Here is a 25,851-nt window from a genome sequence, read left to right as displayed (position 1 = left end):
GTTATGGCTGAGGTAAATAATCCCTGCATCTTGCATGAGCCACCTGTTGACATTACCGAAGTAAGCCTCGACATTCATCAGCTGAGTGGGTTAAGACTGCTACCTGCTAATGAAACACCCAGAGTGCTTCTATGGCCAAATTGGCCCAATCGAAATTAAAAGATCTTTCCAATATTATTGAGGGCTGTAGAATGCCTAAGCCCTATACTTTATCAGGAAACCCTGCCCTGCAGGAAAGGTCTGATTGTAAGGTTGAACTATTAAAGCTTTGCAAACCCTTCTTTAGCAACATGGAGGCCCAAGTGAGGGACTTCCAGCGGGTTATTCTCGATCAAAAAAGGATTTTTGGATGATAAAGTCCAAGCTCTATCGGAGACCCAAAAGAGGCTTCTTCTGTCTCAATCTCAAAGTCAGCATGATCTGACTTTGATATGGTATGTTGCCAAGAGACTTGGGCTATAGAGAACTTCCATTTAGACGGATTTCAATCATTTTGTACACCAGCATTTGCCCTCTACATGAGGCAGACCGATGGGGGGCCTTGCAATACTGATTTCACTTAAATGTTTAACGGACAAAATCGAGGTATTACTGCACACTCCTTGTTTCCAAATTTTAGATTTATTTTTTTCAGGTTTATTTGATATTCTATTAATCCATTTTTATTTTCATGTTTTACCACACAAGTTGTCAATATAATAGAAGCTTACCTTTTGGGCTCACCCCCTGAGTGGATTCCTGCAAAGGGGAGGTGACACCTCTCCATGCAGCAAGCTTCTATAGTTTCTATGCCTGGGACTTGTTCACACGACTCCCCAGAATGGCAGAAAATTGTCTGTTGATCAGTGTCGGTTTGAGGCCACTGGACCAGCTGGGAAACAGATTGGCAACTTTCTAACAGTTGCTTTACTTTAATAGTCAAAGAATGAGCCAGCAAGAGGTTTTGTTTAAAAATTCTAAATTGTAGCCACTGTGGGACGTACATGAATAGATTACCCACACTACTATCAATTAATGGCTAAGTCTGATTTATACTGAAACAAATCAATATTGTTACCACACTAACAACAAGAAAGAATACAAAAACCAGGATTTTTTGGTCAAAAGATTATTATTTTCTTTAAAGTAAATATAGGAAGGGTACTGAAAAATGCATTCGGGATATACAAGGAGCGTCCTATATACTCCTATAATACATCTCCAGATAAGTCTATACTGCTAAAAAATGATAACACAATGATTTCAAATCAGCAAGATAAATGAAAATCAATGATGATTAGTGAATATCAAGCAGAATTAGACTTCGTAGACGCTGTTTTCAAAACGCTGTCGCTCCGACGCTGTCAACGCGAGTTGCTCCGTATTTTGACTATCCAAATCGTGACTATTCACTTTCGTCTTCTGAAACCAGATCTTCAGCCGATATTTGGATTTTTATTGATGGATTTAAATACCATTCACACAAGTGCCTAGTGTACCTTGAAGCTTTGGATTCAATTATTCTACAGCACCTTGTTGATTTACTCCGACCAGCATCACTGACCCCTTCGGGAAGTATGGCTCTAGGTACCTGAATTTTTCCTCAGGGTCATCATTCATAATGCACAATATTCAAGTCCTGATGATGGTCTTATGAAACAATTTCCGAAAGACCGAAACGTCGACTACGAAGTCTAATTCTGCTTGATATTCACTAATCATCATTGATTTTCATTTATCTTGCTGATTTGAAATCATTGTGTTATCATTTTTTAGCAGTATAGACTTATCTGGAGATGTATTATAGGAGTATATAGGACGCTCCTTGTATATCCCGAATGCATTTTTCAGTACCCTTCCTATATTTACTGTAAAGAAAATAATACTTTTTTGACCAAAAAATCCTGGTTTTTGTATTCTTTCTTGTTGTTAGTGTGGTAACAATATTGATTTGTTTTAGTATAAATCAGACTTAGCCATTAATTGATAGTAGTGTGGGTAATCTATTCATTTACGTCCCACAGTGGCTACAATTTAGAATTTTTAAACAAAACTCCTTGCTGGCTCATTCTTTGAATATATTATTTGCCCAAGCCCGCAAGGGTATATTGGGTTGCTCACTCACTCTATACTTACTTTAATAGTGACATTACATTTGTCCTGGGCATCATGTCAGGTTTGATGTCATGATTTATTTGATCCCTTACAGCACCATTCAGAAGTTAGGCAGACTGAGGTGCCAGCTGGTAACACTGTGTTAGCCAATGGGCTATTAACTTTTCTACAACAAAATAATACCTTCAGGGGTTTTGCTGCCTAAATACAGATAAAATACATGTCAAAACTTAATAATATACAGCTCCCTGCCTTAGGGTCCCTTAAGCCTTCCTTACGGGACACTTACATATATTGTTATTTTATTTGAAGAGTTTTATATAGCGCTGGCTAGACCCGGAGGTATCAGAGCAGTTTACATGAGGATCAGTGGGTTACAGGTTACGAAAATGACATCAGTTACAGTTGCAGTTACAAGCATGGGCTTAGGAGAAAAGCATGAGATTACACAGTAGTATAAGTTATTAGCGCATAGCACAGCCAAGACACTCCTCTAATGGGGAATGGAAGGTGGAGGGGAAAGGTAAACAGGCGAGAGGAATGCAGATAGAGTCAGGTAGACCGGAAGGGGGAAAGTACTTCAGGGGGAACAAAGCAGTCAAAGCAGTCAATGAGAAAGAGAGATAAAACTGTGAAGAACCATGAGAAACAATGTTCGATGTCGAGCTGGGTAGGTGACGGCTGCTAGGGTGAAACAGAGCCAGACTCCTCTATAGCTGCATAGGACAGCCCAACCGGAAAGCAGCCAAGTGTACTCGGGCTCCGCGGTAAGTACAGCCAGTTTTAGTTTCCAGTCATGGGGCATCGTCATAGTTCCATAGAAGGCAACGGTCCCGGTGTTACTGGGAAACGTCATCCACCTCATCCTCCAGAGGAGAGGTGGAAGAGACAGTTCCGAAGTCTGCAGATCTTACCCATTCCCCGAAGCAGTAGTGAGTGTTGGGCAATAGTCCAGGAACACAGTGGTAGGGGGAGAAAAACAGCCAATCTCCACTTTAACTACCTAGGTTGCTCCACTAGACGTCGGCCATGTTGCTAGGACTCCGCTGTTGGATTCATAGTATAACTTCAATAAACATCGAATAACATCAGTCACATAGGGAAGAAATAAAACAAAAACAAGTCCCAAGTTACTGTTATTGTTAAGGGAAGTGTTGGCTTTGCAATTAATCGTAATGGCAAAGTCGAACTCACAGTGTGGCAACTGCCCTTCTAGTCTGCGGTGACAGACTGGGAGCCATTTTGTACTCTGTCACACACCGGGCAGCACAATCAGTGCTGCAGCCCTCGGTGAATATAGCCTTACAGGCCCTAAGTATGCAGGGTGACATATACTAGGGACGTATAAGTAAGTCAATCCTTGCAAATTGGGGCTAGCCAAATCAACATATACTTTAAGATGGGTTAGAACACTAGCACTGAGGTCTGGTTAGCAGACCTCAGTGCACTTTCAGAGTCAAAAAAGCAGAAGCTAGTATTCCAAATGTGGCCAAAAAGTGGGGGAGTCCTGCCTGCAAAAAGCCTGCTTGCTTCTAAATAGGTGCATACGTTCTGTAACGCACTGAGCACTTAGGACCTCAATCAAGTGTAATTGCTCCTTAAGGGCATGTTAATTAGTCAAGGATCATTCCACTCACTGTCTGTAAGCATGGTCCTATTTAATAAAGGAACTATGATACAACTGGAATCACCTTTCTGGATAATGGTATCTTCTGTACACCTGTGTAGCAAGATTCCCCACTGAGTATTCAAACATGACAATATCAATGTTAGGTGTAGAATCAATCTCCAAAGCATGGTCCCTGCTGCCCTAACAAGTGTGCCTTATTTATGTGTAATTTACCTGTATGGGTAGCTCAGCAATCATATGCCTAACACCAGTGGTTCCCAAACTTTTTTGACCCGTGGCTCCCTTCACCTCTTTGGCAGTTGGCCGTGGCTCCCCACCATTTTTTACCGGTGGGCGGGAAGGGGGGGTGATGTAATCACGACCTCCAGAGTACTTACTGTTGGCTTCTTGAAGTAATTGAGATGCAATGAAGGTATTATAACCATATTTGTAACAAAATCAAAAGATAACAGTTGTTTAATAAGAACTCGTTAAGTGAGAAACGATACTACAAGATTAATAGCCATATGTTTCCATGCACCTTTTTTAACCACACAATTGTTAATTAAACTTCTTTGTCAATGCTTGTTAGTTGCATAAGATAAAATAAATAATCAACAACTCTATGGCTTTGTTGTTTTATTATATTGAAAATGCTTCAGTTGTGACATGATGAGACTGTCAAAGAAACATAACGAGTATTTTTGATATTATATCAATGTCCGTGAAGGGTGGTACTGCTGCAGAATTAAGATTTGTTTTCACCCAGATGGTGAGGGCAAAAATGTAGAGCCCGAAAGAGACCCGTCTCAGCACCTGCTTTTCAGAACTGCCAGTGTGCACTGGCAGGACACGACCCACTTAAAACCCTGCATTTGGCATTTTTTTTCCCAGAGTTTTATTCAGCGCAAACTGGACTCGAAGGTATCAGAGCGCTTTACATTGATTAGCACTAGTTGCGATTGACACATTAATTTTTGTTCAGCACTGGGGAGATTAAGTGATTTGCCCCTAGATTAGAATCACAGGATGTTGAGCATTCCAGCTGAAACTCATACCTGGTTCGAGGTCTACCGGTTTAGCTGTAAGAGACCACATCCTCTCCCCAGATGAGAAATCGCCAATGCTTAACCCACGTGTGCCTGCATGAAAAACTGGATTATTTGGAGTTCACATCCACAGGTTGCTGGGGAAGTAACCGGGTTTGATAAATCTATGCTCAGATTTTCAGAAAGGGCTTACTTTACTAATTGTCCCTCTTCTGCAAAAGCAGTTATTTGATTAATAATTTTACTGTGAAAAAGGCGGGCTCCATGGAGCGAGTAAAGCGCAAATGGTACTTTTGAAGAAGAGGGACAATTAGTAAAGTAAACACTTTCCGTAAAGCCAGCATAGATTTATTAAACAAGGTTACTTCCACCAGCAACTTGTGGATGTGCGCTAAGAATAATCCAGGTGAGTTCTTCATTCAGGCACACCTGGGTTTGGACTGGGTTGGGGAGTTGAACTTGTGGCTACAGTAAACTACATTTAAAAGGCACATCACACAGGATCCGCAACAACTGAAGTAGTGAACAACTGCCCAGTGCAGGCCTCACTATTCCCCCCCTTCCAAATTCCCCTCCCGCCACCCTACTTCCAGCGCCTTTGCTCTAAAAATCAAAGAGACACGTCAAACATGTTGTTGTGCGCGTACATCTAGATGGCTTTTGGCACTGAGTAGAGAATAGAGTTTTAAAAAATATAAAAGGTTCTTGGATCTTCATTTAAACGAACCGAAACGCTGCCTCAAAATTCGCATTTTCTCCTGTTGTATGTTTAGGAATAAAACTGCCCCCGGCCCTGCTTGCCCACTCATTAAACGGAATCCTTGTTATTTTGGATTAAATGTATCAGAAGACACACTTTGAGAAATTATTTTGTTGACCACCCCCTCCAACTCCCCCTTCTCACACATACACACATGCATATAAAAAGGGCACCTTTGTGCCTCCAAATCACCACTACTTTGTGGGTCCGGGTCCTGGGTCTCCATTTCGGGCGCCATCTTTGATTGGGGCTTGGTATTCGGTGGCGGCCGCCATCTTAGAGCGGACTCGCGCGCCTAGGGCTCATTGGAGAGCCTATTTAAGGCGGTCCTTCGTGGGGCAGGGGTCTCTACCACCTACCACACTGCTGCAAGCGCGCTGGACTAGCGCTGTGGAAATTTTAACCTTTTGCTCGTTTTTGGTTGCATTACCTTTGTGTTTGTATTGGGCTTATACCTTTCCTTGTTTTTAACTTCTGGCCTCCTGCCTACACTCCGCTCCCCTTCCTGCATATAAAAAGGGCACCTTTGTGCCTCCAAATCACCACTACTTTGTGGGTCCGGGTCCTGGGTCTCCATTTCGGGCGCCATCTTTGATTGGGGCATGGTATTCGGCGGCGGCCGCCATCTTAGAGCGGACTCGCGCGCCTAGGGCTCATTGGAGAGCCTATTTAAAGTCGCTCCCCTACGCGCAGCGGTACGCGCAGCGGTACGCGCAGGTGGACGACTTCCCTGTGCCTGAGTCGTGCCGGAGTCCTGCCCGTCTGCGCCCGTCAGCGTCCCGGAGGCGGCGGGGCGGTGGAGGATCTGGGTCAGGTGAGGGTAAGGATGATCCACTATTCCTCGGCGACTCTTCACGCTCTGCGCACTTCATCCAGCTTATGTCGCTCTGTATTCCCTGGTCGGTACAGGGGGAAACGTCATTGCCCGGCTTGCGGCTGGTCGCCCACGGGGGCACAGTGTAGTGTCCTTAGGACACCCGAGGCACATGTGAAACATCGCTGCTTGCTGCTGAACACTAGATCGGTAGCAAGACATGCCCTGCACATTCACGATCTTCTTGTCAGGGAGAATCCGTTATGCCTGCTCCTGACCGAAACCTGGTTGGGAGAGGCATCGAACCCAGATATTTTTACTGCGATCCCTCCAACCTATAATATCTTTCGCCAAGACAGAGCTAAGGGTAGGGGGGGAGGAGTCGCCGTGGTGGTGAGGAAAAACATTTCCTGCTCAGTTCTTCCTGTGAACTCCATCGAGGGCTCTGAATCCCTGAGTTTTACGCTTAGACTGTCTCCTGGTCAAGCGCTTAAGGGACTGTTGGTCTACAGGCCTCCCGGCCCGGTGGGCTCCTTTTGGGATGACCTACAGACAGCCATCTCGGAGTTGGCACTGTCGGCGCAACACTGTCTGCTGGCAGGCGATTTTAATTTTCATCTTGATGTCTCGGATGATCCGGATGGGATCAAACTCCTAGATATTACATCTTCGCTTGGCCTGGCTCCGTTTGTGCTAGGGCCTACTCACGAGAAAGGGCATACCCTCGACCAGGTGTTCTCTTCTGTCCCTATTGTTGACATCGTTGCACGGCCGGTGCTCTGGTCGGATCACTGGCTGATTGGGTTTTCCGTGTTGGAAATTGGGCGATCTGGTATCTGTGCCCCTGCAGGGCCCAGAGCTGCCTCGAGAGCTTTGCACAGAGTGACGCCTGCTATGTTGGAGCAGGCGCTCATGGAACATCCGTGTTCTCTCTCGGGTGACCCGGAAAGAGACACTGAGGCACTGCAGCGATGGTTGACGGAGAGGTTAGATACTCTCGCCCCAAAGGTAACCCCCCGGTCCACCGCGATACGGCAATCTGCGCCATGGTTCACCGAGGCGCTGTGTGTGGCCCGCAGCCATTGTAAGGTTGCTGAGCGGGCTTGGCGCCTTCAGTATGATGCGGAGGCTAAACTCGCCTATAGGTCTGTGGTGAAGGCCTATCACCGGGATATCCTTGGCGCCAAGCGGGACTATCTTGCTAAGAGGATTGAGGCATCGGTGAACTCCTGCAAGGAGATCTTCATGATAGTGATGGAGTTCAAGTCCCCGACCTCTTATTCACCCCCGCCTGTATCACCTGAGGCGTGGGCGTGTGATCTTGCCACCTTTTTCACCAACAAGATTAAGGCAATTCAGGCCTCCTTCTCGGAGAGCTTGATGGAGGATGGTGGCGGCTCTGGGGTAGGACCTGGAACATCGCCCGTGTCCACAGCAGTACTGGCTGACTTTCCACCTGTCTCCAGTGACATGTCTCGGACTCTGTTGGCCAGCCTTAAATCTGGCTCACCACTGGACCCCTGCCCCGCCAAATTCTTGGCGGGGATGGCGGCAGTGGCGGATCCCTTGGTCAACCCGATCCTCAACGCCTCCTTGCGGGAGGGGATTGTTCCTCGCACCTGGAAAAGGGCGATGGTGATCCCCCTCCTGAAAAAGCCTGGTCTTGATGCCGAGGTATTGGCCAATTATAGGCCAATTTCACTTCTCCCGGCTTTGGCTAAGATCACGGAGAAACATGTCCATGGTGTCTTGTCGAGCTTTCTCGAAACCAACAATTTGCTCCATCCATCCCAATCCGGTTTCCGTCCGAATTTCAGTACGGAAACAGCGTTGGTGGAGGTCTCTGAAATCATCAGGGAGACCTTGGATGTGGGTGGCAAGGCCATGTTAGTCATGTTGGACCTGTCGGCGGCCTTCGACACCGTCCCCCATGAGGCGCTTCTCGCCAGGCTTTATGACATCGGCCTAAGAGGGACGGTGTTCAGATGGTTTACATCTTTTCTGGAAGACCGCCGACAGACGGTCTGGGTTTCCCAGAGCTCTGCCGAGATGCCGCCATTGGGAGTTGGGGTTCCACAGGGATCTGTGTTGAGCCCGACATTGTTCAACATCTTTATGTCCCCTCTGGCGGCTGCGGTGGAGGCCTACGGAGCCCAGATCGTGTCCTACGCCGACGATACACAACTCCTCTTCACATGTGGCAAAGATCAGCCATTTGATGGGGAGAGAATTCGGGACTGCCTGGATATGGTCTTTGGCTGGTTCCAGCGTAATAGCCTGAAGGCCAACTCCAGCAAGTCGGAGGTTTTATTCTTCGGCTGTGATATCGATCCCGAATGGCGGCAGTGGTGGCCGGCCGCAATGTGCCCTCCGGCGCAGTCCTCCCAGGTCGCCAAGAACCTCGGTGTTAGGCTTGACAACAAGCTCTCTCTGAGAGCGCATGTTCTCGGCCTGTCCGGCACTTGCTTCGGTGTTCTAAAAATGCTCCGCAAGTTTCTTCCTTTACTATCTGCGGAGCACAGACGGATCACAGTGCAGGCGCTAATCGGATCAAGGCTGGATTATGCCAATGCCCTCTTTCTAGGCCTACCGGACTATCTGGTCCAGCGCCTGCAGGTGGCACAGAACTCCGCAGCCCGTGCGATCTTTGGTCTGCATAGACGAACACGGGCTTCTGGGCTGCTGCAGACGCTGCATTGGTTGCCAATCCGGAAACGGATTATGTTTAAATCCCTGACGCTGGTACACAAAGCTCTCTTTGGGTCAGGTGCGGGATATTTGCAGAAGAGATTGGCCTTCTATCGTCCTGCACGCTCTCTGCGTTCTGAATCCCTTTTTACCGTGGTGGTCCCACGGGTGAGGAAGGCCCGTACGGGGGGGGCGTTCTTTTAGCCTCAAGGCCTCCAAGTTGTGGAACTCGCTTCCATTGGCACTTCGCAGCACTTCCAATCTGCTTCAATTTAGAAGGAATCTGAAAACTTGGCTTTTTAATCTTTCTGTTTAGGTGGATCTTTCTTTTTTTTCTTGCTTCTGGGATCTGTTCTTCATGTTATGTTTTTACACTGTAGCTGACTGTGGAAAGCGCCGGGACACTCTTTTAGAGTAGCCGTGCGCTATACAAAAAAAGATTAAGATTAAGATAAGAGACACACACTCCTTCATGCTCAGTCTAAAAAAAACACGACTCCAAATGTGCTGAGGTCGCGTCCAGAAAATACCAAACCACACGACATCCAAATGGGAACAAAAACAACACATCCGCGCCATTTATTTCCAAAATCCAAACGATAAAAAATAGATCCAGGGGGTTCAGGCCAAAATTAAAAGGGGATTTTGGTGGACGTCCGAGATCAAAAGGCTGCAGCGCCTCCTCCAGGGGGCGCCTGACCTTCGGGTCGGAGAGTTCGGTGTAAGTGAAAGTCCCCCTGTCCCAGCCCCTCCTCTATCTCGGCAGCACTCGCTACACTTTCCTAGGCTGTCAATGGGCAGTTTAGAAACACAAACATCTGAAGAGGTGGCGTAAGCGAGCCCCCTAGGCCCTTTGAAGGGAATAGCTAGCTCTCTCCATGGAGTGTGCAGCCGCCGCGGCCTAATCCACTTTCAGATCCGCCGACAAATGCCTGGAATCCCTGTCTGTCCCCAACCCTCACTTTCCCTAACAAAAGAGCCCCAAACTCCAGGGAGGGTAAGGGGGAAGAGCATCTTCAGACTGTGTCGCTCCAGTACTCTCGGGCCACATCATGTTCCCAGATTATGCAGGGGAGGTAGGGGGGCACGTAATTCGCACTACAGCTGACACAAAGTGCACTTTCCCACATTGTGCGCGCTGTACCCCTGGCACCTCACAGCGGCGCACCGGGGTGCCGTGGCGCACAGTTTGGGAACCACGGCCTAACACCATTCTCACTGTTTCACCATTCTCTCTGTCTCTTAACATTCTCACCATTTTACCATTCTCACCATTCCTCACCGAGGAGTTAAAGTACCAAAGCAGCCCCCTGCCTTCCATACATTCTCATATCTATTTCTAGTTAGGTGTGTTTCATGTGGATCTGGGGAAATTTTAAATTACAGCAGCATAATTCATTTAATTTTGGGAAATTCATGTTATGTTTGTTATGCAAAATTCACAAAATTGCACCATCTTGCATAGTTGTGCATCACTTGCAATAAAATATTACTGTAAAGCGTCCCATTCTGCATGAAAATAAAAGAACAACAATTGTTGTACACACTCCTTTTGTTTAAATGCGTCTCTGTGCAAACAAATTGACGAAAAATTGATTTTCACGCTAAAATATTGCTCAAAATGTTTGATTTGCATTCTGGGTAATTATGTGTAATCTACGTTATTTGACCAGCATTTAGTAGTCTTGCAGAAGCATTTTATACGACTTTTAACACCAATAATTTCCCTCTACTATCATCAGTGAAGTCCACTTTTGTCTGATGTAGTCCCAATCCTATGTCGCTGGACCGCCCTCTTTAAGCCTCCACATAAAGTTAGTTATTCAATCATACCTGTGGCTGAGTTTCTTGCTGATTAGAGGACCTGCATTCACCCCATATGCCTTTTGGATGCAAAAGTGAAAACAGTACTGCTGTCGAAAAAGTTGTTCTAGTGGGAAACCAACAAGTAACACCTGTCATTAAGGTATACCACTAATCACCTTTATATGGTCGTAAAATATTTGTGGAAAAAAACGCTCAGAACTGAAAATGATCACAACACAATTCAGGATCAACAAATTAAATACTGAGTGAGAGATTATTCAATTTCATGTTTTTGCTTGCAATTATTATGCACACACACATTTAAGTGGTGGTACGTTTTGAAAAAAACATTTGGCTAAAGATTCAATGTTAAGATTCAATGTTTTTGTTTTGATTCTCCCTCATGCTTCTGTCTTCCATTATCTTTCAGTTTCTGGGCCAGATCAAAAAACACTTTTTGAATGGCACTGTTTCATTCTTGTCTTTTGTGGTAAGTTAAGGTAGGGCTTGCTCCAAACATATCTTACTACTGTATTATGAAAACAGGACTCTGGAGGTAGTGGTATGTGACAAGAAGCTTTGAACGGATTTTCTGTGTGGAATTATGCTGTAATAAAGATGTGTTCTGTTGTCTTTTTTGTGCTACTGTGTTTTGGTGCTGTATTATTCCAATGTTATTTTATTGTGTTATACTGCAGGTGTGTTGTGTTATGTTCTCTATTTTGTTCTGATACGATATGTTTTAAGTATGCTGTTATTGCTTATGTTATTTTTTTTGTTCTGTTTCTTACAGCAGATGTGTCAAGATATGCAACTATATTTCAGGCCAAAAGAAGCATGCCTTGAAAGTACCTGTGACAAGCTGCTATGTAGCAGGTGGTAAGATATTGCTGCTGAGGCTCTTCAACTAATTAAGACAGTGGTTAGCCCAAAAAGGCAGAGTCTTGACCTTACTTTAGCACTCCCACAGCCACCTGTTCTTCATCTAATTTGCTGCTGGCTCTCTAGCACCCCTGCTGTCCCCCTCTGTCACCGTGTTCCACTTCTATCTTTCTCATTCTAGGAGAGGGTGAATTCTGAAGTTTAAATAAATGAGGTCTGGGCCCCAGAAATGAGAGCCATAGCCCACCACCTGCGACCATCTGTGCAAATGAAGCAAGGTGGGGGCTATTCATGAAAGGTACATTTCACCATAAAGTTATGTGTATAACCGTATTAATCTCAGCTACACCTGCCATGAATTCAGAAAGGCATTCCTATCAGGTGTAAGATCTTTTAACAGCGCGGAGATCTTAAAACCCATTCACCCACCTGAAGGGATGGGATTTAAAGTGTTGCTGTGTGTTGCAAGGCCTGGTTTCCTTGGACGTTTCTGAAGGTTCACAAACAAGTACATTTGTGGGCATTCACAAGCTACTACTATTCCACTTTCCAGGGAGGAACATTCGGTTCAGCCAATAGAAGGTGTAAATATCCCTATTCAGGATAGGAAGGACAATGGAGAACCCCGGATTGGTGGTGTTGTAGCAAAGGGGTTTATCCAAGGAAAGAATAGTAGCAAAATACTGTACATTTGTATCAATGAATCCATTCCCCATGTACAGAGGTCTCCACCATGAGGTATTCAGTATCAAGGAAATGCATGAAGTCCAGTAATTTCCCCAGGCACAGCTTTCCATTTAGATTCCTGGTGCAATCCAAAAGATCGGAAATCTACACTCGAAATATCCAAGTGTAGAGTTCATTCAGTTTTTTTATGAATAGGCATGTTTGTGCATCCATGCATTCATTTGTTTTACACGCACCACTTAAGAAATTACTGATAAAACTAAATACAATCATCTCCTGAAATCCTTTAGAATTGGCTTTCATGTTTGCTATAGGGCAGATAAAGGTGACTGCGAGTTTGTGTGCTCTTCATACATTTTTTTTTCTTTACTAGTTAAACCATTACTACCCCTGTACTTCTTTGGTTATTCAACCAAGTACAGATTGTCGGTACTTCTGTTCCGCTGCAGTCACTACAACATGTGAGTTGCCATTAACTGCAGAGGTATTTACACTTACTTTCTGAGATCTATATTTCATTGATAATTAGTAGTAATAGCAATAAAGTAAAAGTTTATTCAGAATGCAATCTACTAAACAGCGAGATAATATTACACTTGAGTTCCATAAATGTTCAGCCACGACCCAATCAAAGGCCAATAAATACCTATATGTCACAAAGCGGTAAAACAAGTTATATTCTTCTCTATAATAACTACACGCGTCATCCTTAAATAAATGTCATATTAAAACAGCTAGTTTCAATGTAAAACCAAATAAAAAACAAATGAGAGCTGTATTTCATTGATAAGTAAACCATAGCCGTTCCCATTGTGAAGAGCAGGGCTCAGAGACCAGTGAAATCTAGCTGCAGCACATATAGTCTAGAATCATAATACCCGGAAATGTGCAGGATTCTATATTCTGCATTGTTCCCGGGTCTTCTTCAATTTTGTTTAGCTTCAAAAAGTGTATTTTTTGCTAATATGCAGAAATCCAAATAAAATATAATAATTATCTTACCTGAGGTTTTTATTGTTGGTTTAAATCGTTTAGCATCATTTGAGTTATAATACGTGGCCTTGCGTTTAAGTGGCATCTGATTTTCAAGTTAATTGATATCTTTTCCAAAATGGTGAGAGTACGGGCCTGTATGTTAATGAGCGAAAAGCAGGATCCGAAGTAAGGCCCATCCTGAAACAGATTCCCACCTGTTTTCCCACAGCTTTTTTTTCTTTCCTGCCCTGCTGCAGTCAGAATGTTTGATTGTTTGAGGTCAGCATGCCTGTGAACCCCACTTGCACAAATGTCAGCAAGTAAAACATTGTGACTTGACGTGTTCTGATTGGCTGGATTGATTTCAATGACTTTTGGGAAGAAATGCCCACTCAGAAAAGGAACCTCTTAGAGAACAGATTCCGCTCGAAAAGGTAACGACTACAAACTAAAGTGAAGAAGCTCTAAATCCAATTTGCTCTTGAGGGATACTCTTTTTTTCTTCTACGAATTTGTAAATTGCGTGTTTCTAATTTTCACCACATTTAGCATAGAAATGAAAATGACTGTGGAGGCAACGTTAATTGAAAGTTTAAACTGAGGGTTAATTTATGGGCTTTCACCCAGTAGCCGTTAAAGTCCATTCAGCCGAATCTTCAAGGCCGGGCCGATACAGAACTTTGAGAGTTAGTGAGGTTAGGAATGGGTGCACAAATGATGACCATCATGGTATTTATATGTGCACTTTGTGTCAGAAGCCAGTTAAAGAGGTCAGAACAAATACAAACTAGGAGAGGATGTGGCCGCCTTTGTCTGCCAGGGAGTAACTCTGATAGGATACACCAGCAAAACTGGGCGACCAGGACTTTTAGATTTGGAAAGTTGTAGCACAAAGGGTTCGGGGGAACAATGACAACTACTCCTACTTTTCTACTACAAGATGAGGTGAAGTATTATCACACATCTGACATGAGGTAGGAACAGTAGTACATTTTCTTCAAGAAGACGACGTTTTGTGGATTTTATTGAAGTATAAACCGTCAAAGTGGCAGGACTGTGTTATACACCACATACCTTTAGCCATAAGTGAATCCAATAGATTCCTTGATGTGTTCTATGATTACCCATATTTTTATGTGTGAATACCATACATAAACTGGTGTTATAGGTCACATTTGGAAACACACTTTTGCGTTATCACTGCTGGTTGAGATAACATTTAAAGTCAGGTAGAATCTGGGATGTCCAAAAGTAAATCCTAATATTTCGATTGGCTATTATGAAAACAGTCATCCTTTACTATGGTAAAATGGACCGGAGGCCATATTACACACAATGCCCTGGGACCCCAACAAGCGTGTGTACCAGTTGACTGTGTTTTTTGGGATACTGTCGTATTAAAGAAGGGGTGACTGATGCTTATGTGGCCTTTTGTGTAATGCAGATGGCACTGGCATATAGTGCCGGCGCTATCTTAACAAGGCATTCCTACATGAGGGCATGGCAACATGCGAATTATAGAAACACTTTACCTCTGCCATACTATTAACATGGGTACAAAGGCAAAGTAGCCACCAGGAGATGCACTGACTGTATGCCACAAAGAGGTGGGGCACAGTCAGTGTGTCCCGCAATGGTGCCATCTGAAAGGGTGCAAAGAGGGTTACCATGGACCTACCATACACCTCCACAGGCAAGAGCAGTTACTCACTGCACCCACCTGCAAGAAATCTCTGTCCAAGCAGCCGCTACATCTTCCAAAAATGGCCTGCCCTCATGGCACAGAGAGTTTGCAGCTGTCCGGGGCACAGTGCATTATAAACTGTAGGGTGCAGTGTCCATGTTTGCACCTGGCCATCGTAGTTAAAGGTGCACTTTGGTGCTGTCATGGACAGTTCTCCCTTACTGCAGTATGATCCTAGGTGTGTAGCTACAGGGACTCTTTTCAAGCCATTAGCCATTGATAGAGCAAGGATTCGCACGTAATGCGACTTGCTTGAATTCAGTCCTCTCGACATAACGTTAATGCGCTAACCAACATGTTTGTTTTATTAATATTGCATTTCACAAAATCATTGGGTATCTAGAAGAAGCTTGTTTCTACTAACGATAATCTGCTTGCGCTAAAAATGACCGCGGCTACGCGGGATTTCCTACTGCGCATGCGTCTGTCATACTCATGTGACATGACATCTTTCTCGGCTTGGAGGGAAACTTTCGCTTCTGCGCATTAAAACTAATATGGCTGCTCTGTGTTACCACATGCATGAAGCTTGCACTGCTGCTTTTGCTAAGCTGTTTGTTTTGCCTAATTCCTAATGCAATAGTTAAAATAAAGTAATGGGAATAGAATAGAGATAAGCGGTATACAGTCCATTAATTTATTCCGTGTTCTCAAACTGGTTTTTTTCTATTCTTACATGTAAATAATTTTGGGCCTGACGCCTATCGTTGAACTCCATATTGAAAGAAACTGCGTCTGCGCAGAAGAAACACAAACCCTGAAGTACTGGCATTGAAACCTGGCCAACTCCTGACTTGCTAGAAGATGTTCATGGGAACGTCAACTCCTGACCCCTGTGAAGGAAGCTGAACTAAAATATGGACTACATTGTAATTATTATTGATACATTCACTGCCGGGTGGAATAAAGCATACGTGAGAAATAAAAGGATGGGCGGGAACGCAAACATTAATATTCTTTCAAAAAGTCTCATTTTGGTATGGTGTGATGACCTCTCCTCATTCTTTTGTCCAATCAAAATTGGGGATCCTAACGCTAGCAACATTGGGGGGTGGTACACTGACCTGGAAAATAGTATAACTAGGGTAGGGTGCCGCTCACTTGCTTTTACCTGGATTGCACTTTGGCTGAGGAAAGCTGTTAGCTGCCCACGAAGGATCTACTGACCACAGGGGATATCTGCCAGGTTGCGCTGCTGGTGGGAGCAGTACCGCATTCGGCGGATACTCTGCATGCTCCCAGCGTGCACCTAACTTGTGACAAACTACCGCTGACCACACCGGGGGACTGCGAGGACCAGCAGCCTCTAGCTCTTACAGCTGGTGCCTCTTCCCCCGGCGGTCACGCCCCGTCATTACCGCTATTTACTTTTCGCGACACCCGCTCCGCGGGTGCCGCTCACTTGCTTTTACCTGGATTGCACTTTGGCTGAGGAAAGCTGTTAGCTGCCCACGAAGGATCTACTGACCACAGGGGATATCTGCCAGGTTGCGCTGCTGGTGGGAGCAGTACCGCATTCGGCGGATACTCTGCATGCTCCCAGCGTGCACCTAACTTGTGACAAACTACCGCTGACCACACCGGGGGACTGCGAGGACCAGCAGCCTCTAGCTCTTACAGCTGGTGCCTCTTCCCCCGGCGGTCACGCCCCCTCATTACCGCTATTTACTTTTCGCGACACCCGCTCCGCGGGTGCCGCTCACTTGCTTTTACCTGGATTGCACTTTGGCTGAGGAAAGCTGTTAGCTGCCCACGAAGGATCTACTGACCACAGGGGATATCTGCCAGGTTGCGCTGCTGGTGGGAGCAGTACCGCATTCGGCGGATACTCTGCATGCTCCCAGCGTGCACCTAACTTGTGACAAACTACCGCTGACCACACCGGGGGACTGCGAGGACCAGCAGCCTCTAGCTCTTACAGCTGGTGCCTCTTCCCCCGGCGGTCACGCCCCGTAGGGACAACATAAGAACTGGTCCAGTCCCTCCCGCAGCGCGGGGCTAAGCCCGGGCAAAGGGCGGGCCGTCTGTGGCCGTCCGAGGACGATCGAGGACGGGACGGGCTACCCCACTAACATCGAAACCAGGAGATTAGGTCCATCTGCTCACTAGGATTACAATATTTCCTAATGATGGCTCTAAAAAAACTGCGCTCAAGAACAATTTATATGAAACGCATGGGTACCGATGCAGCTATTAGAAAATCTGTTGATAAATCTATGAAACCAGGTCAAATTTCTAATACACCGGCAATAACTAAATACTTTTCTACTCTCTCAGAGAAAAACCACTCATTTCTTCGTACTTCGGAAGAAGAAAAAAAGCAAAATCTCTCAATTAATAATTGTGAACATCAGTCAATACTACCTTTAGAACTAAGTAACCAAAATCAAGGACCATCAAATCCAGAGATTAATTTGTCAAAGATCTTCCCCTTGGAAGAGTACCATCAATCAATCTTAGAGATGTCTCAAATAACACCAATTAAACAGCAGGATAATGAATTAGCCAAGGAGGTCTCAGTAAGCAATATTACGAAGATCGAAGAGCAGAAATCAGTGACTCCGTTAAGACTAAACCAGCCACTTACCAGTTCCCCAGATAAATCACCTAAATTGTATATTAATCAAACTAATCTCACTGACTTTTACTTTTCTAATTTAACCCAGGCAGCTACCGTTCCACCACTGTTAAAAGCACTCTTTTCCCTTCAAGACATTTTGGAATCAGTTCTCACCCATCTTGGTCAAATTTTAGCCAACTCAGATGACACTCTGGACGTCCAAATAGGTATTCTTAAATTCTTGGTGGAAGAAAAAAAGAAAAAAGAATTACTTAAAGACTTATCCGATAAACCAGAAATGGTTAACCCAGTACAGTCTGAAGATGGTCGTAAAAAAAGAACAAGACCTCAAAAAATGCAAAACGCAAGTACGCAAACATCAGATGCGAAAATAATCAAGACTGAATTTAAGGAATTACGAACAAAGGAAAAAACTCCGATAATATACTCTCTGAAGAAGCTCTTCAGAGAAGAAAAGGAATGTACCTCCGAAAATAGCATTAAACATTATCCCATTTTTTCCTATAAAGAAACTGAGAAAGGTCAAGGTTCGATATCTTCTGTAAATAAAATACATTCAACAAAGGATATCAAAGAACAGGAAACAAAACAGACAGGAAAAATTATAAAAAACAAAGAAGTGAAGGAAAATATGGGAAAGAAAAAGCGAGGACGACCTCTGAGAAGAATCCAAAAGAAAAAAGGGAACAAACTTAAATTTCAAAGACACACATTTGCTAATTTGGTGAATACTTCACCGACTCAAATAACAATGCTGGTGAAGCCTTTGAACCCAAAAGCAGAAGAATACTGCCAGCCAACAGGAAGAAAATCAACAGAGCAAAAAACTAACAATACAAAAGATCTACAAGATCACAAAATTTGGCAGTGGGATGGAAATCAATCAAAACACCTAACAATAGAGGAACTGTTTCCCACCGACAATATTCCGCTCAATCGAGGAAGAATAATTAATCTATTACAAGAAATACCTTCCCTGAACTCCCTGACAAGTAAAGAAATAGACCTAGTACGCTTTCCAAAAAAAGAAAATATCAAATTTGCACAAGTGTTATTCTTTTCTCCAGTTCTCCCTGGAATAATTATAAGAGAGAAGGAAATCCTACAAAAGCATGGTTATGATGTAATCTCAATTCCAGAAATCAAAACTAACTCACAAAATGCAGTAGTAATTAGACAATCTCATACTGAAAATAAACTCAGTTTAGAAAGGGAAGAATATACATCAAACAACATGAGTAAAGATATATTAAAAATACAAGTAACGCATGGTGAAAGGTCGGTTTGGTCCCGGAAAACTAATCCAAAAGAAAAGGAGAATAACCTACTATCTTGGACGTGGTTACCAGAAGTATTAAACAGCAAAAAAATGGATAATCCGCAACAACGGCAAGTTTAGCAAAGGTTTGAAATTATCGTTATGGAACATGGCCGGGAAAACCGCCAATAAAATGATAGATGCAATAAAAGATAACCCAGGCATTCTTGCTTTGCAGGAAACATGGTTCACCACTTCCTTCACGCAAAAAGGATATTATGTCTACGAAAATCTAGCAAAAAAATCTAAAAGGGGTCACGCGAAAGGAGGTATGGCAATCCTGCTGAAAGAAGACTACTCTTGGTCACAAGAAACAATTGATACCTATTCGCACAATCTACAATGTATCAAAGTACAACTTAAACTAGAACCAGCAGATACTCATAAGAAAATACTACTTTTTAATATCTACGCGCCACCAAGTAAAAAACATGACCCTTTATTCGATCATCTCTTAGAGACCATATTCAACATCCTCGAAGATCAACATCATCTACCATATATCATCATGGGCGACCTAAACGCTAAAATATCTAATAGTGAAATAAAGAAATGGTCAACATTATTTAAGGAGGAATCACTGGAAATAGCGCTCCCGCAATTTCCAAAAGGAGTAAAGTCGGATAAAAGAGGAAGTTTATTATTATCATTCCTTCCAAGTATAAACGGGACAATATTAAATGGAAACATCAATGGAGATAAGCCAGCTTCATTTACTAGGCAAGGAAATGGAGTCCCCTCTATTCTAGATTACTTCATATGTGGGAATGAGTTAAAAGAACAAATTTCTGAATTGTCTATCAAGTTTAATGAGGAAAGTGATCATGCCCTTCTATGCCTAACAACACTCTGGATGCCACAAACCACTTTCCAGAATGATCCAATATTCAGTAAACCCAAAATAGAAGTAAATCCAGTCCAGCGTCGGATCTTTTGGGGTGCGGAAAATTTGGACTATTTGAATGTACTAATTACACAATCTCAATTGTTAACCGTTACTTACTCAGAAGACCCTATCAAGAATTTTGAAATTGTATTAAATGAACATAAACACGCTATACTAAGTAAATCAAAACAGGACAGACCAGCACAAAGAAAGTGTGTCAGCAAGTATAAAAATTGCAATCAGCCAACTATAAAAATGCTTAATAGGATGATTCGAGCTCAGTACTTGAGTAAATCGTCAACATATAAAGCCGAAATAAATAAACTGAAGAATCAAATTCGAAGACAACGGGCCAAACAGGAAAGGTTGAAACAGGACCGTAACTGGATTGATATCCAAATAGCAGTAAGGCAATGCAATCAACGAAAATATTGGTCTTTGATAGCGAAGATGACGGGAACTAAAAAGAAGCTCGAAGCAATCCCTATCTCAGAAGAAGACTGGGGCATATTTTTAAATGATCTGTACAAACCCAACATGAATGGATTGGTGAGAAAGGACACTGATCAAGAAAAGATAACCAAAGATATAAAACTCTCCAGGGCCTCGGCAGTGTCAATTGCTTTGAATATCAAAAAGGCAAGAAGTACGGGCGCATCCGGTCCTGATCAGATCCCGATTAAGGTTTATCAAGCTGACAAAAAAGCATGGGGTCAGATGCTAGCGCCATTATTCAACTATATATTTGACTCTGGGAACATTCCAAACTCGTGGAAAGGAAGCACAATAATTCCAATATATAAAAAAGGAAAAAGGAGTATAGCTGGCAATTATAGACAAATTGCTTTAATGGATGCTGGCGGAAAGATCTTTGCGGCAGAAATACTCGACCGGCTGAAACTTTGGGCATTTTCGAAGGGATTAATCCCCATGTTTCAGGCTGGGTTCCGATCGAACCATTCAGTTACGGATAACATAGCTACCCTTCAATTTTTATTAGACAAATACGTAACTGGGAAATCCCAAACAATATACGCAGCCTTCATTGACTATTCTACAGCATTTGATAGGGTCGATAGGCCGACACTATGGATGAAATTGAGAAAAATGGGTATCCCAGAGCCTTTACTACAATTAATTGTGAATTTACATAGTAATACCTGGTGCCGTGTCCAAATGGGGGGTGAGAGGGGCCTGTCAAAGATAATACATACATCTAATGGCCTAAAGCAAGGGTGTCTTTTGGCCCCGATCTTATTCTCCCTATATCTGAGTGACCTACCGTCGCATCTACAACAAGGGCTATGCACTCCACCGAAAATGGCAGCTCAACGGATACATTGTTTGCTGTATGCGGACGATATAGTCTTGTTCGACCTGACACCCTTTGGTCTTCAAAATCTTTTAGTCATTTTACACAACTACTCGAAAGAACATTTTTTAACTCCGAATATAAGTAAAACTAAAGTAGTTGCATTTACAAACACAAAAAAAGATGTGAAGTACCAATGGAAACTGGGAGGAGAGATCTTGGAACAGACAAAGGAATATACCTATCTTCGAAGAATCTTTTCGCACAATATGAGTAACAGCAAACAAATTACCCATTTAAAAAGGAAATGTGATCTACATGCTGGGGCAATATCACGCCTGTATACGAACACTGGAAGCAGGCATTTCTCAGCACTAATAAAAATGTATAGAGCCAAGATCTCCCCGGTCCTATCTTACGCCTCTGAACATATCCCCCTAAAACAATGGAGTTATATGGATTTAAATGAAGGAAAAATACTAAAAAAGCTATTGAAAGTTTCCAATTCAACACCAGTACAGGCACTAAGACTGGAATGTACGATCACCAGCGCATTTGCGATATCAATAGCAAGCCTCATTAGGTGGGCCTATAACCTTCTGCATTCCAAAGAGGGTACCCTACGACATTTGCTAAAAATCGAGACTTTTAGTGAGGATACCATTAACTCTATATTTGTTAAAAACTTGGGAGAGGCTTTTTGTTTAGCAAAAATTAGTGCAGAAATGTTATCATCTTGAACACCCGCACAACTCAAACTATTTTTAAAAAAATTTTCACCAAAATTGAGTTACGAGCTTGATCACTCCCACTGCACAAAATTATCTATGTATAAAACTTACGCTTACTCCCAAGAATATAAGCAAAAATTGCCATATCTGGAATACACTCTTGCCCATGGTGCAAGGCGTACGATCATGATGCTACGTTTGGGTATACTCCCCTTGTTATCCTTTACCTCTTCCTGGAAACAAAACAGTACCTCACAATGTAATCTGTGTTTGGGGGGTAAACAGAACTTAGAGCATCTGCTCTTTATATGTCCGAATAAAGACGTTGTCATTGCTAGGTTATCATGTCTAGAGCCTATATATCGGTCCTGCAGGACCGCTAATGCAAGGGATTTCATCTCCGTATGCGTTAAGCCACCTAACGAATATGTTTGTAATAAGATTTATACATTTTTTAAAATTACACTGAAAATGTATTAAGTTGTACGTAAATGTAAAATGTATTTTCTTTTAAATAATTTTGTGGTCCTCGAAAGAGTACCGAAACAAATAAAAAAAAAACTTTGACTTTGAAAAAAAACTTTGACTTTGTATAACTAGGGTAGGCTTGGCTAGTTAGTTTGTCCGACTTGTCCGAATAGCTGAACCGTCACTGACCCAACGCACTCAATAGGTGATCGGGAGCAGAGGTGCTGGCGGAGCCCTCTGTCAGAGGGTTCAAAACCCAGATCGGGGTTTGAGAGCTGAAGTGCTGGCGAAGCACTTTGTCTGAGAAATTGATAACTCTTACCGGGTTCTGGCTGTTAGCTGCAGAGAGGGAGTAACGCAGGCGTTGCAACTTTAACTGTGGGTGCCGGTCTTAGCCTGTGGTGGTTCTGTCCTGATCCAATTTGGCTTTACGTGTCCTGATTCTGATCTGCACCTGCCTGCCTTTATGGTGCCTGCACTTTCGGGTTTCTGTCCTCTAAACTCACCGGTGGCCAGGGTTAGTTCTTCACACCATTCTAGGTAAATATAAAATGTGGGTACTGTTATTGTTCTGTTTCCTTCTCTCTTCCCACCCTAATGCTAAATGATAAAAATGTTGCATATTGTGGTATATTATTGTTCTGATTCCTTCTCTTTTCCCACCCTCTTGTCAAATGCGTAAAGACTGCTTTATAAGAACTCTGCATTATTTCATCCTAATCATTATTTTCCTAATTGAGAATTTTCTATTATTCAATGCTTGGATTATGACAATTTAAAGATTTTAAATAAAGAGTTTTAAACCTTTACCGAGTTGTGGTTATTTTATGAGTGCAAATGTTAATATCTACCTATTATTCTAACTCCTTTGATCCCTTAGAACTTTAGGTACTGATGACAAGGATTGATAAGTCAATGGTATAGGTTCTAAATGACATTTTTAAAACACTGATTAGAGTAAGTGCACAGGTTACCTGATTAAATCTCATCACATGTTGTTTATGGGCCCAGGTGAGTATGGTAATCTGAGTCGGGTGACCTGCGCGCTCTATCACCATGATTCAGTGGGTAATTTTCGATGTTGTGACCTTTAATGTTTATTAACTAAAGTAAAGTGATTGGCATGAACCATGTGTGATATCAGCACAGATAAGGAGATGGCATTCTGAACTTCAGAACAAATATTGGCTGTTGTGGCATGACCAGTCTTAGGCAGGTTACACAGCTGACAAAATGATGTTATGCAAGACTGCAGCTTTTTGAATTCAGACATTCCGGATGAAACCTTAACAAGCTTCATTTTCAGAGTAGGCTTTGGTCCGACCAGAAGAGGGCCAGATGGCTGTTAACGTATTTATCACACCTGGGATAATATGATGCCATCACTGTGGTATTTACAGGGTGTGGCAAATACCTGCAGTTACAACTTTTTCAATTAAAAATAAGAATGGTACATAAAATGTGTTTCCTTCCCCGAATCTGTATGTATTGAAAATGACTGCATGTTTTCACCCGGTAAGTTTGGGCAGGTCTGACCTGCCAACATTCACCAAGTTAAAATTACAACCTCAAATCTTGGAATGGTGATCCCTGTGAAAATTGGTTTACAAAGGGATTTAATGGCACATTTGGGGGTATATTCACAAGAACTGGTGCACCGCTGTCTTGCGGCAGGAGTGCGCCCAAAAAATTACGACCACAGTACGACTGATTCCAAAGCCATGTTAGCATCGTATTTAAAAATATGGCACTCTATGACGTTAGGATGAGGCCAGTGTCGTAAAAACTGATGCTGTTGTGAGCACAGTGTCATTAGGATATCTGAAGCTAGTGTTGCAAATGTGATATTTGGCCAGTTAGCGTCTAGAAAATAGAAGATAGCTGTCCTAGCAACACTTGTGTGCTCCTAGCGGGGAAAAGAAATGTAAAAAAGCTGCTACATAGAAAAAAAGGCACACTTACCTGAAAACAGTAATGCAGCAGCTTGAAGTGAGCACATCCACGGACAACAATCTGCCCCAGTACCAGCCAGGATGACCAGCCAGAGTCCCAGAGGACGAGGAAGTGCAAGTTCAGTGAGGAGTATAACGAGATCTTGATCACAGAGGTGACGAAGCACTAACACCAGCTCTTCGCTAGCTCCAAAATGTACCTGGGGAGGAAAAAGGCCATTTGACAGACTATAGTGGATAAGGTGAACAGCGTTGCTAAAGTCATGAGGACAGTGAGTGACTGTAAAAAGTTCTGGCATGGTTGCAAGCGCACAACAAAGGAGAAACTGGCAACCAATCTCGAGGCAGCATTGCAGACCGGAGGTAGTAACTTAGCACCACAGGAGCAGCTGGAACCCTTGGAGGAGCAGGTGTCCTCTATCATCTCTAAGGAGTCAGTGGTTGGAGTTACAGGACAGGACTGTTAAGAACCACGCTTGCCAAGAATAACGTTGTTCGCAAGTTGTTCTTTATTATTTACCAACCCAGGCTCCGAGAGCGGAGCGTAAGCTATGCCAGCTGCTTCACGTCACCAGCTGTAACTGTCAACCGTGGTGACAGCTGGTGATGTAATCACTACGGTGTCCTCGCAGGGACAACAGGAAGAAACATGCTGCGGTTTCCCCGAGTGGACACATGGCAATACATAACACATCCTCCCCCGTTGAGAGTGGAGTGGGAATAATGATAACCATGACGTCAACAATACTATATGGGGAAAAAACATAAGCTTAGTCACACACATAGTCGCTGAGCTTCACAGGGGGTAGCGCCCTTCTACCGCACCTGCTGGTGGTACCCTGTGGTAGCTGACTGCATACTGGGGTTGCGGGCAATGTCCTTGCTGCTCTACAAGTGCCAGTGCTTGGGGAAATGGCAGGCACGTTGTTGGTTGAGACAGACTCCGTGGCGCTCTGTGGCCCGACTCCAGTGTTGTCAAATCCGAGGTCAGACTTGCAGTCAGAAGAGTCAGATGGGGCCATATTATGTTTGGATGTGTGCGTCTGTTCACTGCTCAATTCCTCCATCTTCGGTGTGATGTCTTCGAGAGTTTGGGGTGGTCTGTACATAGAAACGGTAGAGAAATGCCACACCCTACCCTCGCAAAAAAAGCTGAATTACAGCACACCTCATTAACAGTAAGGGGCGTTGAGTATTTGTCCTGCCCCTTTCCTATGTGTCCGCTCCTCTTCACCTTCACCTTCACCATGTCCCCAGCCGATATCTGCACTGGTTTACAGTTGTGTTTAACATCATACCGGGTCTTGACACTGTGTTGCACTTGTTCTGTTCTTTTCCTGACTTGTTCTGCCGTCCAGAGCACTTTCTTTGCTGCTGATGTCCACCCCACATTATCTTTGGTAAGGGGTGTCCTTCCTCGCATAAGCGCAAATGGACTATGTCCCGTGGAGTCACATGGTATGATTCTGTAGGCCCACAAGGTCTTAAGGATTTC

General features: G+C 43.6%; 1 protein-coding gene across 1 annotated transcript in view; it reads right to left on the bottom strand.

Moving 5' to 3' along the window:
* LOC144791155 (kyphoscoliosis peptidase-like) overlaps positions 1-25,851 on the bottom strand; it is a 799,432-nt gene that overhangs the window by 658,207 nt on the left and 115,374 nt on the right. The window lies entirely within an intron of this gene.

This window comes from Lissotriton helveticus, chromosome 11, assembly GCF_964261635.1.
Source record: "Lissotriton helveticus chromosome 11, aLisHel1.1, whole genome shotgun sequence".
Lineage (NCBI taxonomy): Eukaryota > Metazoa > Chordata > Amphibia > Caudata > Salamandridae > Lissotriton > Lissotriton helveticus.
This window is presented reverse-complemented; position numbering and strand designations above follow the sequence as displayed.